The following is a 14,069-nucleotide window of genomic DNA, read 5'->3' as shown; positions in this document are numbered from 1 at the left end:
AATGACAGACGTATGGTCGGTATAACAGCATTTTTAAGCACAGATTTAACATATAGCCATCTAATATTCCCTTTAGTCGCAGTCTGAAGCGACGCTTCCTGTTTTTGGTCTGCTCTTCAAATAAACGAACAGACTGAATATTTAATTGAAATATTTATGCTATTTAATTTCGTCGGAATTTTTCAATAAGTCGAGCAGATTACTGAGTAATTGAATTTTTTTTTCTCTGACGATGTAATTTATTGAATTACACCAAGGCTACGCCGCTAACGCTTGAAAGGTAACAGCATTTGTATAATGCAATTATCGGTCCCGCCGAATAGAGCGAGAGCGATTTCGTTTAAGTCCAGCATTACACTAACACATTTAAAACTGTGAGGGAAGTTACGTCAATTCCGAGTTCAGATTTTACTCAGCAGATTCACAATCACACACGAGCGCCTCTGCAAAATGTCGCACGCAGCTGCAGGTCGATTTCTGAGCTTCCTGCCTAGTGAAATTTCCTCCCCAACGTTTGAGGATCTCACTTATCGGCAGATTCAAGCTGCAGTATTTAAAGACACGTGGCAGATCAGTAGCGAAGACATTTTAAGGGAAACTCCCCATCGCACTCCTCTCAGATTTAGTGGCAAAATGGCCCATTTCTACATCTACATCTACATACATACCCTGCAAATCACGTTTAAGTGCCTGGCAGAGGGTTCATCGAGCCACCTTCACAATTCTCTATTATTCCAATCTCGTATAGCGCGAGGAAAGAATGAACACCTATATCTTTCCGTACGAGCTCTGATTTCCCTTATTTTATCGTGGTGATCGTTCCTCCCTGTGTAGGTCGGTGTTAACAAAATATTTTCGCATATGGAGGAGAAAATTGCTGACTGGAATTTCGTGAGAAGATTCAGTCGCAACGAAAAATGCCTTTTAATGATTTCCAGCCCAAATGCTGTATCAATTCTGTGACACTCTCTCCCATATTTCGAGATAATACAAATGGTGCTGCCTTTCTTTGAACTTTTTCGATGTCCTCCGTCAGTCCTATATGGTAAGGATTCCACACTTCGCAGCAGTATTCTAAAAGACGACGGAGAAGTGTAGTGTAGGCAGTCTCCTTAGTAGTTTCTAAGTGTCCTGCCAATAAAACGCAGCCTTTGGTTAGCCTTCCCCACAACATTTTCTATGTGTTATTTCCAATTTACGTTGTTCAAATTGTAATACCTAGGTATTTAGTTGAATTTACGGCTTTTAGATTAGACTGATTTATCATGTAACCGAAGTTTAATGAGTTCCCTGTAGCAGTCATGTGGATGACCTCACACTTTTTGATAACTTGTTAAGAACTGAAGGCAGATAAAGCATGAAAACAGGAAGAAAGTGTATTCAATTGTGAAGAAAGAAGCAAAACAGAACCAGTAAAGGTCTAAACTCAAGCTGTGCAACGTCGAGCGGACTGAGAGAACAGTGGTGCCGTCGTTATGTGATTATGGCGTTGGACTGTTACGCCGAAGTTACGGATTCAAATCTTGCTCGTATCCCAGACTATTTTTGTTTTTCACAAAACTGTGAACTTTCCGTCCGGTCATTGACGCGTCTGTTCTCCTTCTATAGTCCTGGTAATTGTCATACTATACATTTGTTGTAGAATATGAGTGATGTGGCAAGAATATATTGTCACAAGTAAATATGATGAATAGTGATAGGAGGAGAGATGGTTCATAGACCTGTCACAGAAATGAAAACAACAAATAAACGGAGGTAAACTGTGTTACAAGAAAGCAATTCAAGAGTCAAAATTTCCAAAACGGAGCTCAAGAGTCATAAAAAAATGTTTCAAATGGCTCTGAGCACTATGGGACTTAACATCTGAGGTCATCAGTCCCCTTGAACGTAGAACTACTAAAACTTAACCAACCTAAGGACATCACACACCCATGTCCGAAGCAGGATTCGAACCTGCGACCGCATCAGTCACGCCTATAACTGCTCGGCCACCACGGCCGGCAAAGAGTCATAATATGTGGTACTTATGTGGAACAAATATGAGGCACGTACGTCTGATGATCCCTTCTTTAGAACTGCCTGTTGCAAACGGACGTCACACCAAAACACAGTCACAAATTTGAATACAGCGAGCAGCACGTCGATGACCGGACAGACAGTTCCTAATTTTATGAAAATAAAATATGGGGCACGAAGGAGATTGAACACGGAACTCCCCCCCTTCACAGCTCAACACTGTGCCCATATAACCACGACACCGCTCCTATCCGAGTTCGCTTGAAGTTGCACATCTTTAGCTTAGACCATTCGCTGTGTCGCTATTGCTTCTTTTTTCTTAGTTCAGTACACCTTCTTTCTACTTTCTTGTTTGATCCGTGTTCAGTTTTTGACGCGCTATTCACTGGTCCATCTTAACACTAAATCTGAAATAGGTGCGATGGGGAGTTTCCATTGTAAGTATACACCTTAATAAAAAAAGCCACTTACATCGTAAAGCTACAATTTGTACTGGTTAAAGTTGTGATTTTCTGGTATTTTATTTTATTTAAGGAAATCTGCAAAGTGACTGCCAACAACCTGATGATGATGATGATGATAGAATTGTCTCTTGAAATGCTTAGTTGAATTGTATCGAGCACTATTGAAGTGGTTGAATGAAGTGATTGAACACAAAAAATTACTACTGTTCACATTCATTCAGTTTTTTTTTTTTATTTTGTTCAGACGTCACAATTGGAGGCTGGCAGTGAGATCGACACTTGGTATTCAAATGCCTTCACAGCCGTGAAGCGAAACGAATGCTCACGAGCGATCGTATGCAACATTTTCCACCGCGCTGCGTTCGCTTAGCACACTGTAAGAATTTAAGTGTGGAACAATAATGAACTCGGCTAACGAAAAATACTGTTTACCGGAAGTTGTGGGCGGAATCTGTTGGAAAAGCGCACACTAGTACGTTTATACATTATGCATGCGCTTGGCAGCAGGTTCGCCGTCGGCAGCACATACCCCCGCGCCGTACACCCAATTTTACCTTTTTTTCTTTTTTTTGTGCACTGTTCCTCCTTCCCGCCACGGTGGCGACGACAATGCGTTTAAAAATATGAACGTAACGAAGTTATAGGATTGCGTGGCAAAATGTCTGCACCAATTGCGTTTCGTGAACGGTCAGGGGCTAGTCTGTGCTACCCCACCCCTTCCTTCCCCCTCCTCCTCCACTCACCCCCGCGCCAATTGTATCCCACCCCGTGTTGCCTGCCGCTCCCCTCTCGACCCATTCAGACCCTCCCACAGTGCTACAGCCCGCCATCGGGAAAAAAGAGCCGACCACGTAACGCTCCCGCTGACATACCCGCAGTGCGTGCGCCCAGCCTCCAGAAATTAATTACTCCATCGCCTCGCTTATGCAATTACGTGCGTCGTTTCGTACTTAAGAGTTTTAATTTCATCAATAAACGCGGCCGCGCCGCCGCTGTGGTTTTCGGCTTTTACTGCCGCCTCCGACCGCGTTTTGCCGCTGCTGTCGTGCTGCTTCAGTTCGCCCAACACCGGCTCTGTTAAAAGCATACGTGCACCGCGTTGTGATGCCCGGCCCGAACGAACTCGCCGAGTTAACAAAGCGCAGAGACATTTTTTCTTGTTACGTGCATTTAATATCTGTGCTGTGCCAGAATTAAATGTAGATTACATTCGCGGTCACTGCTGTAAAAGTCTTTAGGAAACACGTCATGCTGCCATTCGTTTTCATCTCTCTCCTTTTTCTCGTAGCTATCGATTAATTAATCCTTCCTCAAGGATCTTTTGGTGCATCTCCTCTCTAATCCCCATAATTCAGAAACAAATTTATATTGACGATGTAGTTGTCGGAAACCAGCAGGAGCACTCAAACGTAAGAAATCAGAGACACAATGCAAAGGGCAGGCTAATGTGTTAACATTAAAGTTACCAGAGGTCAACAGTAACTTCAGAGAGTTAACTGGTAACTTCATCCACCGCCGAGACGCTGTTACAAGGCGTCACCGTAGAAGATGGCCGCAAAAAGGCAGACGCAGCAAGCTTGATAATTCTTCCTGAGAACCACAACGTCAGTGGTTTTGGACAGTTTAGAGTGCTGCAATAGTAGGATGTTTAGGTTTTTATGTTGGTAACGCCACGTAGCGCTCTATATGAAAATCACTGGCTGTGCTGTGTGCAGTCTGTGGCTGGTTTGCATTGCTGGAATTTTTGCTATTGTAGTGTTGGGCAGTTGGATGTGAACAGCGCGTAGCGTTGCGCAGTTGGAGGTGAGCCGCCAGCAATGGTGGATGTGGGGAGAGAGATGGCAGAATGTTGAGAGCGGATGATCTGGACGTGTGTCCATCAGAGAGAGTAAATTTATAAGACTAGATGTCATGAACTTATATATATATATATATATATATATATATATATATATATATATATATATATATATGACTTTTGAACACTATTAAGGTAAATACATTGTTTGTTCTCTATCAAAATCTTTCTTTTGCTAACTATGCCTGTCAGTAGTTAGTGCCTTCAGCAGTTAGAATCTTTTATTTAGCTGGCAGTATTGGCGCTCGCTGTATTGCAGTAGTTCGAGTATCGAAGACTTTTGTAAGTGATTCATGAAAGGTTCAGGTTATTGTTAGTCAGGGCCATTATTTTGTAGGGATTATTAGAAGTCAGATTGCGTTGCGCTAAAATATACTGTGTCAGCAAGATGATCTGAATAAGTAAAGAGAGTAGTGTCTGAGTACGTTCAGTTTTGCTCAGCTGTTTGAAAAGCAAATAACGTAAGAGCTTTTCCAACACAGTAATTCATAAATTTTTCTAAGGTGACGTTTCAACTGGTACCTTTATCCACCGCCCAGACGCTGTTACAAGGCGTCACCGTAAAAGATGGCCACAAAAAGGCAGACGCAACAAGCTTGATAATTCTTCCTGACAACCACAAGATCAGTGGTTTTGCACAGCTTAGAATGATGTAATTGTGATCGTCACCTTCGAGAGGCGTCAGGGTGGGGCCTAGTGACGTAAAACACTGTTGTTGCTGGCCATAAGAGGGAAGGAAGTGGCGTTTAGCTTTCAGCTGAACGCTGTTGCCACCAAATTTGGAGTTTGTTAATGTAAAGTCCAGTAGCATCCCTACCTATCGAGTAGGAGAAGGGAAGGAAGCTACATGTGGTTGGCCACAGACTCCCTGGAAGTGCAGAGCGACTAATCAGATTGGTCGAAGCCTGTGATGTGCCGGTGGATTGGTGGCAGACTGTAAGAAGGGAGAAATAGGGCGCCACTACAATGCTTTAAAAACTCATCTTTTTCTATTCAGACAGAGTTCCCAGTCAGAGCATTGGGGCGTCAACTACGTGTCGCTCGTGTCTGTTTTTCTCAGTTGGAGTGCTGTTCTCGAAGTTTACTTAAAATGCTGCTAGTGATTGGCATTTCTGTTTGCTCTCACCTCAAGGGCTCAGACACTGACTTCCGTCATGCTTGTAGTAGTTTGACTGCAAATAAGTTGTGTTAAACACATCCCTGAGTAACCTTAAGGTTATTGCTGTGAGCGTGCTATCAAGCCTCAAAATCCGCGCCTGTCGTAGGTGCATTAAGACAGTGGTTCAAATGGCTCCGAGCACTATGGGACTTAACATCTGAAGTCATCAGTCCCCTAGAACTTAGTACTACTTAAACCTAACTAACCTAAGGACATCACACACATCCATGCCCGAAGCAGGATTCGAAATTGCGACCGTAGCGGTCGCGCGGTTTCAGACTGAAGCGCCTAGAGCCGCTCGGCCACACCGGCCGGCCTTAAAACAATGCTTTTCGCTGATACATACAATCAGCCTGCTTTCAATCGAAGTTCTTGTTTCTGCATTTGCTTCTAACCGCTCGGAAATTGTAGACTCACCTGGAACCCCCTGTCTTCCTTCTATACTATTTTTGGAAACGACCCTAAGCTTCAGTTTTACAGGTTCAAGCAACAGCCTTTTTAGGCTACAGCATGTTTTACGACTTGTAACATGACTGGTACATATCGCTTCAGTTCAGTTATCTTCATTCATAATTTAAAGTGGGTACTGCAGACGTCGAGTGGTGGTTGGAAGGATGTGGGTTCTAGGACTACAGAAAAGTTTTGCTCAGGGATTGGGTGTGGTGATTCCCAGGGTCTGCTCGACGTATTCTGAAGTTGTGGTTCCCAGGAATCAATCCCTGGCGTGCGTCCACAATGGTGCCTTAGCCCCCTTGCCCACTTGAGTGTGGCAACTATCAATTCAAAATGGTTGTGAACAAGACTGCAGCCTTTCCGCTCCAATGCAGCGACAGAAATTTATCACCATCTCAACAATGTTTCTGCTCCGGCAATCCCGTGTATTGCTTCTTCAGCCAACAGTAACAGATCGGCAATCTCGGTACCAACCTAATAAATTGCCTAAGTGTACTTGCACATCAAGTGAGGGAAACCTTAGCACTGTTCCCCTCTATATCCACGTTAGGTACAAGCTTGCTGCCGCTGCTTCAAAGCGAGTTTGGGCTGAGAACTGAGATGGGCGCTGATGACCCCGCTGTTTAGCGCCCGTAAACCACAAACACACACACACACACACGAGAACTGAGAACATTGAATTCTGATCATTCGTTTCCTTGAAGTCGTTCACTATCAGTGACTTCCTGACTGTCGTCCGGTGCTGACTGTGCAGTTTGAAGATGTAAATGTCGCTTTTTGCTATAGCATAAGGTGTTAACTGTACTCTGGCCAGCTTTCATTTCTCTTATTATTTGTCCATCTTGGATGCGAAGTTCATTGGATAATTCTCTTGTTTATTTGAAATTGCGGGTTGCACAGATGAAGAACTCTGATCAGTTCTTCTTTCAGTCTTGGTAACGACGGTTACCTTCATTTCTTCTCGATAATTTTCTGTTCCCAAGAGTAAAAGTGGCGTAATATTCCATGTGCTTTTTAAATTTGAGTAAATGTTCAGTAATTTTGGATCTCGACTTCCATACAGGAACCCTACTTCCTACAGCTTCTTCCATGATTAGATGACCCTTATTTAACAAGGATCAGTTTTACAGGTCTAAGTAACGTCGTAGGTTACAGCCTATGGTAGGACCTGTAACATCAGTGCTGCATATCGCTTCGGTCTGAAACGTCGATTCTGTAGAAGACGTTGAAGAGAACATGACGCGGCCTAACATCCTATATGATTTTACCTTCATTATGGCGAGTAGTTCAAAAAAATTAATTATTTGAAATACATATGCCAGTGCGAGAAGTGAATGGTATCACTAATAAGCTTCCTGGAAACGATGACAAAGTGACGTTTTGTACACGCCATATATATATATATATATATATATATATATATATATATATATATATATATATATATATATGTGTGTGTGTGTGTGTGTGTGTGTGTGTACATGTGTGTAATAACCGCGTGTGCAGAGGTGCAGTGACAGCTCAACTTGAAGCGGATCCCAGTAAATTGTCTCTGTCTCTGTCCCAGGAAAAGTCGAAGAGGATTGAAGGCATTTCGGTTGGCGGTCGCGTCACAGCCCACATATTCCGCTAACAATGAGAGGGCTGCTGCCTGCGTGTTGAGTGCAGTGCACTTCCCTCTTTGCGTACCCTTACCCTACTGGCAGCGAACGTTTCTTGGCTCAACCACACTCTGAAATCTAGCAAAACTGTAAGAAATAGCTGAACAAGAACCTCTGTTCCGCAGATTTAGTACATCAAATAACGCTCCCCGATATTCCCTAGGTAAACACTACGCACGTGGTGTTTGAGTGGCACCACATTGTCGGACACGGAAGAGGTCCTCCTAGGGCCCTTCTGGAAGCATGCAACATTGCTACAGCCATTTTCTTTTACGCAGGCTAGACGAGTCGCGCTGCTGTCCGGAGCCCGGTGTTTATGTCTGGCTCTCAGAAAGCGATAACCCGGCCAGCGTAATGCCTCCCTGCCGCCGGAACTCGCCAGCAATATCGTTGATGGTCTTTCTTTATTTATCACGCTTGCGAGGTGCTGTAAAGGAGCCCGCCGAGTTAACAACATTTCACGGTATAAACGTAGCCTCCCCTCACCTCGGCACGGCGCCAATAATATCGGCCAATCGCACGTGGAGCTGTAAAAAAGTAAAGAGCGCCCGTCCGACGCGGAAAGAGGCAAAGTGGGAAAGCTGAGCGCCGGAGAATTTGACGGCGCGTTTTATACGAGGCGCGGTGGCTGATTTAGAGCGACGTTCGGCGCCGAACGAGCCCGGATTCGCAATGAGTCATTTTCTGGGGCCTTCCTCGCCGCACGCCGCCCCCCACCCTCGCAACCATCTCATCAGGCGGCGGAAAATAGAGCTGCAATCGGTATTGGAAATTTCCTCGTTTTGAAACAGAGTTGATTCGTGGGTGTGTGACGCGAAATGAAGCCGCGGATTCTACCCCGGTTGAATACTGGCTGTGTGTACACTTCGTGCTCCTCTCCCTCGTTCTTGCGGGTGATGAATCGTAACTATGTATTTTTGGGCGTTTACGCTACTGTGATAATATCAGTTACAGAAGTTAAAGAAAAAAGTGTTTAGCGTGTGGAGCAATTTCTGAGAATATCCTGTGGTGAATGATGAGTCCTTCGCAGAGCTACGGCGGTCTTTATCCTGTACAAATACGTTTTTGTCCATTAAAATTGCAGCACTTTGATGCACAGGAAACAGCAAAATGTTACAGTTGAGCCTACGCAGTTAAGCTGGAAGAATACACTATTAAATTTAAGTAGAGGGTGTGGAATTTAGTACAGGGCGCTGTTACCTGTTACCTTTGTCAGCATTGCTCTAACCTGCCTAGACGTCGAGTCCCACTGAGCGTGAATGGCAGATGCGGATACGTCTTTCCATACCACTCTACGTTAAAATACATCAATCGTACTAACTGGCGACTGGCGGCGTGCCAATCTCTCAGCAACACATGATGACATTTTCTCAGTGAGTGAGAGATCGTGGGAGTTCTCGAACAGCCTTGCGGGGTGCCGGGGCTAGCAGTGTATTTAGCACTAAATTCTTCTCGAATCTTCATATGGAAATGATGCTCTAACCCCCTCCTTTTCTAACTCCGACTTTTGCTGTTGCACATGGATTAAGAAGAAACGCGAACTGACTGTAATCGACCCTGCAGGTGGAGTAGAAAAGAGTTTGGCACCTCCAATAATTCAACTGGATAGAATTTAATTAGATAAAGGAAAGTTTCATTAACGTAGTGAGAAATGAAAGGGTTGCTCCACCGATTAACGGAATGAAAGTTCTGTCCAAAATAACAATTTGATTTATTATGACTAAACTCAAAATAATAAACAAAACACATGAAACATTTACAATACATCAAATTGGATACTCAAATAAATGCTGTGATGGTGAAGTTGTCCATAAACTATTGTGACGTTTATGACCAAGTAGTATGTGGAGCCAATTCCTTGCAACTCAGATTTTAAGAGAAGCACCCAGCCAACCCAATATGAATTGCTGTTACAGTAGTGAGAACTTGGACAACGAACACCAACACAGAACCACGTTAGAAAAGACGGGAACAAGCGCGCTCTGCTGAGGTCTGATTGTCACATAGCAAAATTCCCTGATTTGCCGGTGCTGCGGACATGTTACCAAGCTGTCTTCTTAACTGCAAAGACACGATCTGGCATACTGGAGGCGATGGCTGGTTGCTTCACGTCCCGTCGTGGTGATGATAATGCCGCGAGTATAGCCCGAAACAAATTCTCCTGGTCTGGTTCTTCCAGACTAAAGACTTCATAGCAACACAAATACGCCTCTGAGGGAGACGACGAAGGCTCGCCGCACAATCACTGATGGTATAGTGAATGATTTTAACAAGCGAAGTCACTCAGTAACTCCGATACAGTCAGCTATAGCCAAAACTGCTCAAGACGGACAACTTAAGCCGATTGCACGCAGAACGCTCAATTGCCAAATGTAATCGGAAAGTTACGTTGAAGTCGAAATATCAGCAACTTCGTCAAATAGTTGCAATTAAATGAAAGTATATTAGACAGCCAACGGAAGGGAGGCTGTTCAGAGCAGCGAGAGCTCAGTCTCGTAACCCACTCCGACCGAAAGGCGAGAGCCGACTCTCTCAAGAGCACCCGTACAAGCCGAACACAGAACATTCCCGCCTCCACGACAGTGGTCGTGGTTAAACGTTCCAATCAGCAACTCGAAAACCGGCGGAAAATTCCTCTCTATTGCCGACGCAGTACTATTCCACCAATGGAGATACTTGGCGCCAATTTCTGCGCCGATTTTGCTACCTCACGGAGCTATTCCCTGAGCAAGCCAGTCACAGTTATGATTTTGCAGAAAACGCGGGAATTTGCCCGCAAAGACTGCCTGGGAACACAAATCATTCCCACGCCTCGCTGGTAGCCAGCCAGAAAGTGTTTTCACTAAGTTTCTGCGAAGTAACGGAATCTCTAGCCCAGCCGCTCCGTCAGGTCCCTGTGGGCGTGTCGCCGCCCCTCGTATGACAATGTCGGCGTCTGGAAAGCATCCAGTCGACTCCCTCACACCCATCGGCTTAACCCTTTCAAGATCAGCAGAACTCACCTGTCACCGGACCACCCGGGTGACGAGATACGCTGCATGGGAAGTCCGCGTGTGAAGGGATAGCGACTTTTCACCGCATGCAATTAGAGAGGAAAATCGAATTACTCAGAGTAAGATAGAAATGTGAGAGGGGGCTCATGCCACCTCTCAGCCTCTGTGTCGGTACAGTACTGGGCAACACGGGCTGCATGTGGTCTTGCTTACCTTGTTGTTAATCGTGCCCATTCTGTCAATCCGTGGTGCTCCAAAAGCCATCACACTGTCCGTGTGGATAATTTTCTTGCCGCAGACAAGCCATTTCCTGACGTGACTATACTACGCGGTCACACGGTCGAGTCAACATTGTACCTATACTCTCTCGCGCTAGCTGCATGAGGCTACTGACATCCTATACGGTGTTGAGCCGACCGTTTTTATATTAATAAATCGTGTGTCATTTAACTGACAATGAGTTTATATTTGTTTAAGCCAGTATCTGAAAAGTGTACGAAAAATTAACGCGCATTTAACATCAAGAGATGATATCAGAATCCGCGACTTCCACTTAATGAGTCTGCGATGATATCCCGAAACTATAAGAGGAGTTTCTGGTTTGTAACATATACGGCTACGGGATCCCTTTCCAAGAGAACTGAGCTAGGTAGACTCCTGACGGCTAGGCGTCAAGGAACGACAGAGGACGCTGAAGCGTACCAGCTGAGCCGCGCGGGATTAGCCAAGCGGTCTGGGGCGCTGCAGTCATGGACTGTGCGGCAGATCCCGGCGGAGGTTCGAGTCCTCCCTCGGGCATGGTTGTGTGTGTTTGTCCTTAGGATAATTTAGGTTAAGTAGTGTGTAAGCTTAGGGACTGATGACCTTAGCAGTTAAGTCCCATAAGATTTCACACAAATTGTTTTGTACCAGCTGAAAGGAACTATTTCAAAGTGAGGTGCACGCAACGCATTTCCTGAAAATTGCTTGTAATGAGCAACTGATTATATTTTTTGGTTTGGGAGCAGAATTAGGATTTAATAACCAGGAAGGGCATTCTGAATTCAAATATTAATTAAAATTTCTAATTACATATATAGTTACAGAATTGACAGATTTTTGCCGAGGAAGACTTTTGTGTGCTACCGAGAGCTTAAGAGTTGGTTTGAATTGTATCTAGCTGCCATCAGCTATAGGTTCGCGGTGGTAACAGCAATGAACAGTGCGCAACGGAAATCACCCCATTACATTCTATAACGAAACAGCACGTCTGACAAATCGACGGATATGCAGAGCCATTTCTCTTCATGGAGGGAGACCGTCATAACATTGTATCCATATCAGTCGATAACAGTTTGTCCTCGGCGAGTTCCATCAGATGGAATATTTCCCAGCACATCTACTCTGATTTTAGCATCCGTAGAGACAAAAGAAAATAGTTGCAAGAATGCACAAGAGAGTTACACGGAACCTAGGGTGGATGGGGTCGATTTTGTCCTAGAACAGAGTAGGTCCCTCAGACAAATCAGTCCCTTCTACAACGGGGTTGGTGGGTAGTTAAGCAGAGCGCAGAGGAGTGGGAGAGAGAGAGGAGGGGGGAGGGGGGGGGAGAGCATGGAACAATCTATCAGTTAAGCGACTATTGACTAATTCTGTGATGGCCAAAATATCAGTTGATGAGGTGGAATTTGCACAAACGCATACCTGGAATTTAATGGATTATTCATTACGTCATTAAAAGCGAAAAAATGCATAATCCATCTCTCTCCGTGAATCTGATACATTCCAGTTTAAAATAATTAATAGGAAAATGGCTTGCATTAACCGGTTTGTTCCTTTCCTTCCCCTCTCTTCCAATTGATGTATTCATGTCAAACCGAAACATAATTGTTTTACTTGTTTCGTCATTGCGATAAATATTCATCCTTTCAGAATACAGTGTGATGCTCTTGAGCTGTTTCACGATGTCTGTAAAGATTAAAGACCCTTGTAAAACGACGTCTAATAGAGCCTGATTTATGTATGTGCCTCCTGCATTAGTCATTACCAAATATTTGTCCGCATTAGTCATTTCTGACGATTCATTGTACTTAGTTGTTTATCGCATACAATCCGCTATTATCCAGATACACAGCTCGTTGTATGAGTAATTCGTTTTCCAGCCATATCGCTTTGGAAAAAAATAAACTCTGTAAAATGGAGTAGAGTAACTAACATATTGCGTAATCATAAAAGAGACTATACAACAATAACGACAAAGTTTTCGAGGAATGCACCTCATGTACGCATATATCAACGGAATACTATAGTTCATTAACAATATCGTCCGTGCAACCCCATATGTCTAAGGATTTCAAATCAGAAACATTGCCGACGTATGACGTTGATTTTTGAGCTTGTTCGGAGGCAAATAAGAATAATCACAGAACTCGCTATAGAACTCATACAATAAACTTGAGGGCATGGGTAATAAATAATTCGCAGTGCAAGGACTACAGCGAGAACGTCATATTAATTTAGTGTTCCAAAATTATTGACGCAGATCTGTTTACTTCTGAAGTAATAATGCTTTGTTTGTAGATTATTATGCCTATAGGACGAAACTTTCCATTTATCTTGTGTCACGTCCCTTCAACATGCGGGTAATGTCCGCTTCATGACAAGACGCTAAATAACAATACTCAAACCTAGATGTAGTTAATACTTGAAGGAAAAATTCCCATCTTACATCTGGGGACGCGCGCGCGTGTTTGTGTGTTTCTGTGTGTGTGTGTGTGTGTGTGTGTGTGTGTGTGTGTGTGTGTGTGTGCGCCCGTCTATAGTTTAGGCAATGACGAAAATAATAAAAGGGTTCCGTATGGTAAGTGAAATGCTGGTTTGATGGATATCAACTGTAAAATTCACCTACGGAATAACTAGCTTAGGTGGGAGTGAGGAAGAATTACAGGACCTATGGAATGGTTTACTCAACACGGAATACCAATACAGAATTCAGTTGTCTTGGATGCGAAATAGCGCGTGACACGCGAAGCAAGGATGATTTGAGAAGCAGGCTAGAACAGGCAAATAGATCATTTCTCGCTAAAAGGGGTGTGCTAGTATGAAACATAGGTCTTAATAAGCAGATGATATATCTGGGCACAGATATATATGCTAGTGAATGAAGGCCTGGGGGAAAACCGGAAAAGAATAGGGACGAAGTGTTTGGCAATTGGTGTTACAGAACGATGCTGAAAATGAAACGGGTAGTATGTAAGAAATGAGGAGTTCCTCCGCAGAATGGGGAAGATAGGAATACCTGAGAAACTTAAGAAGAAATGACAGAATGATAATGTATCCACTAAAATAGCAAGAAATAACTTCAGCGATACTAGAGGGAGCCGTATGTGAATGAACCAGTAGAAGAAGAAACGGGAATATAACCAACAAATAACTGACGGTGTCTGTCGCATGTACTGCACTGAGTTGAAGTTGTTGGCACAGGGA

The sequence above is a fragment of the Schistocerca nitens genome, chromosome 6, assembly GCF_023898315.1.
Source record: "Schistocerca nitens isolate TAMUIC-IGC-003100 chromosome 6, iqSchNite1.1, whole genome shotgun sequence".
Classification (NCBI taxonomy): Eukaryota; Metazoa; Arthropoda; class Insecta; order Orthoptera; family Acrididae; genus Schistocerca; species Schistocerca nitens.
This window is presented reverse-complemented; position numbering follows the sequence as displayed.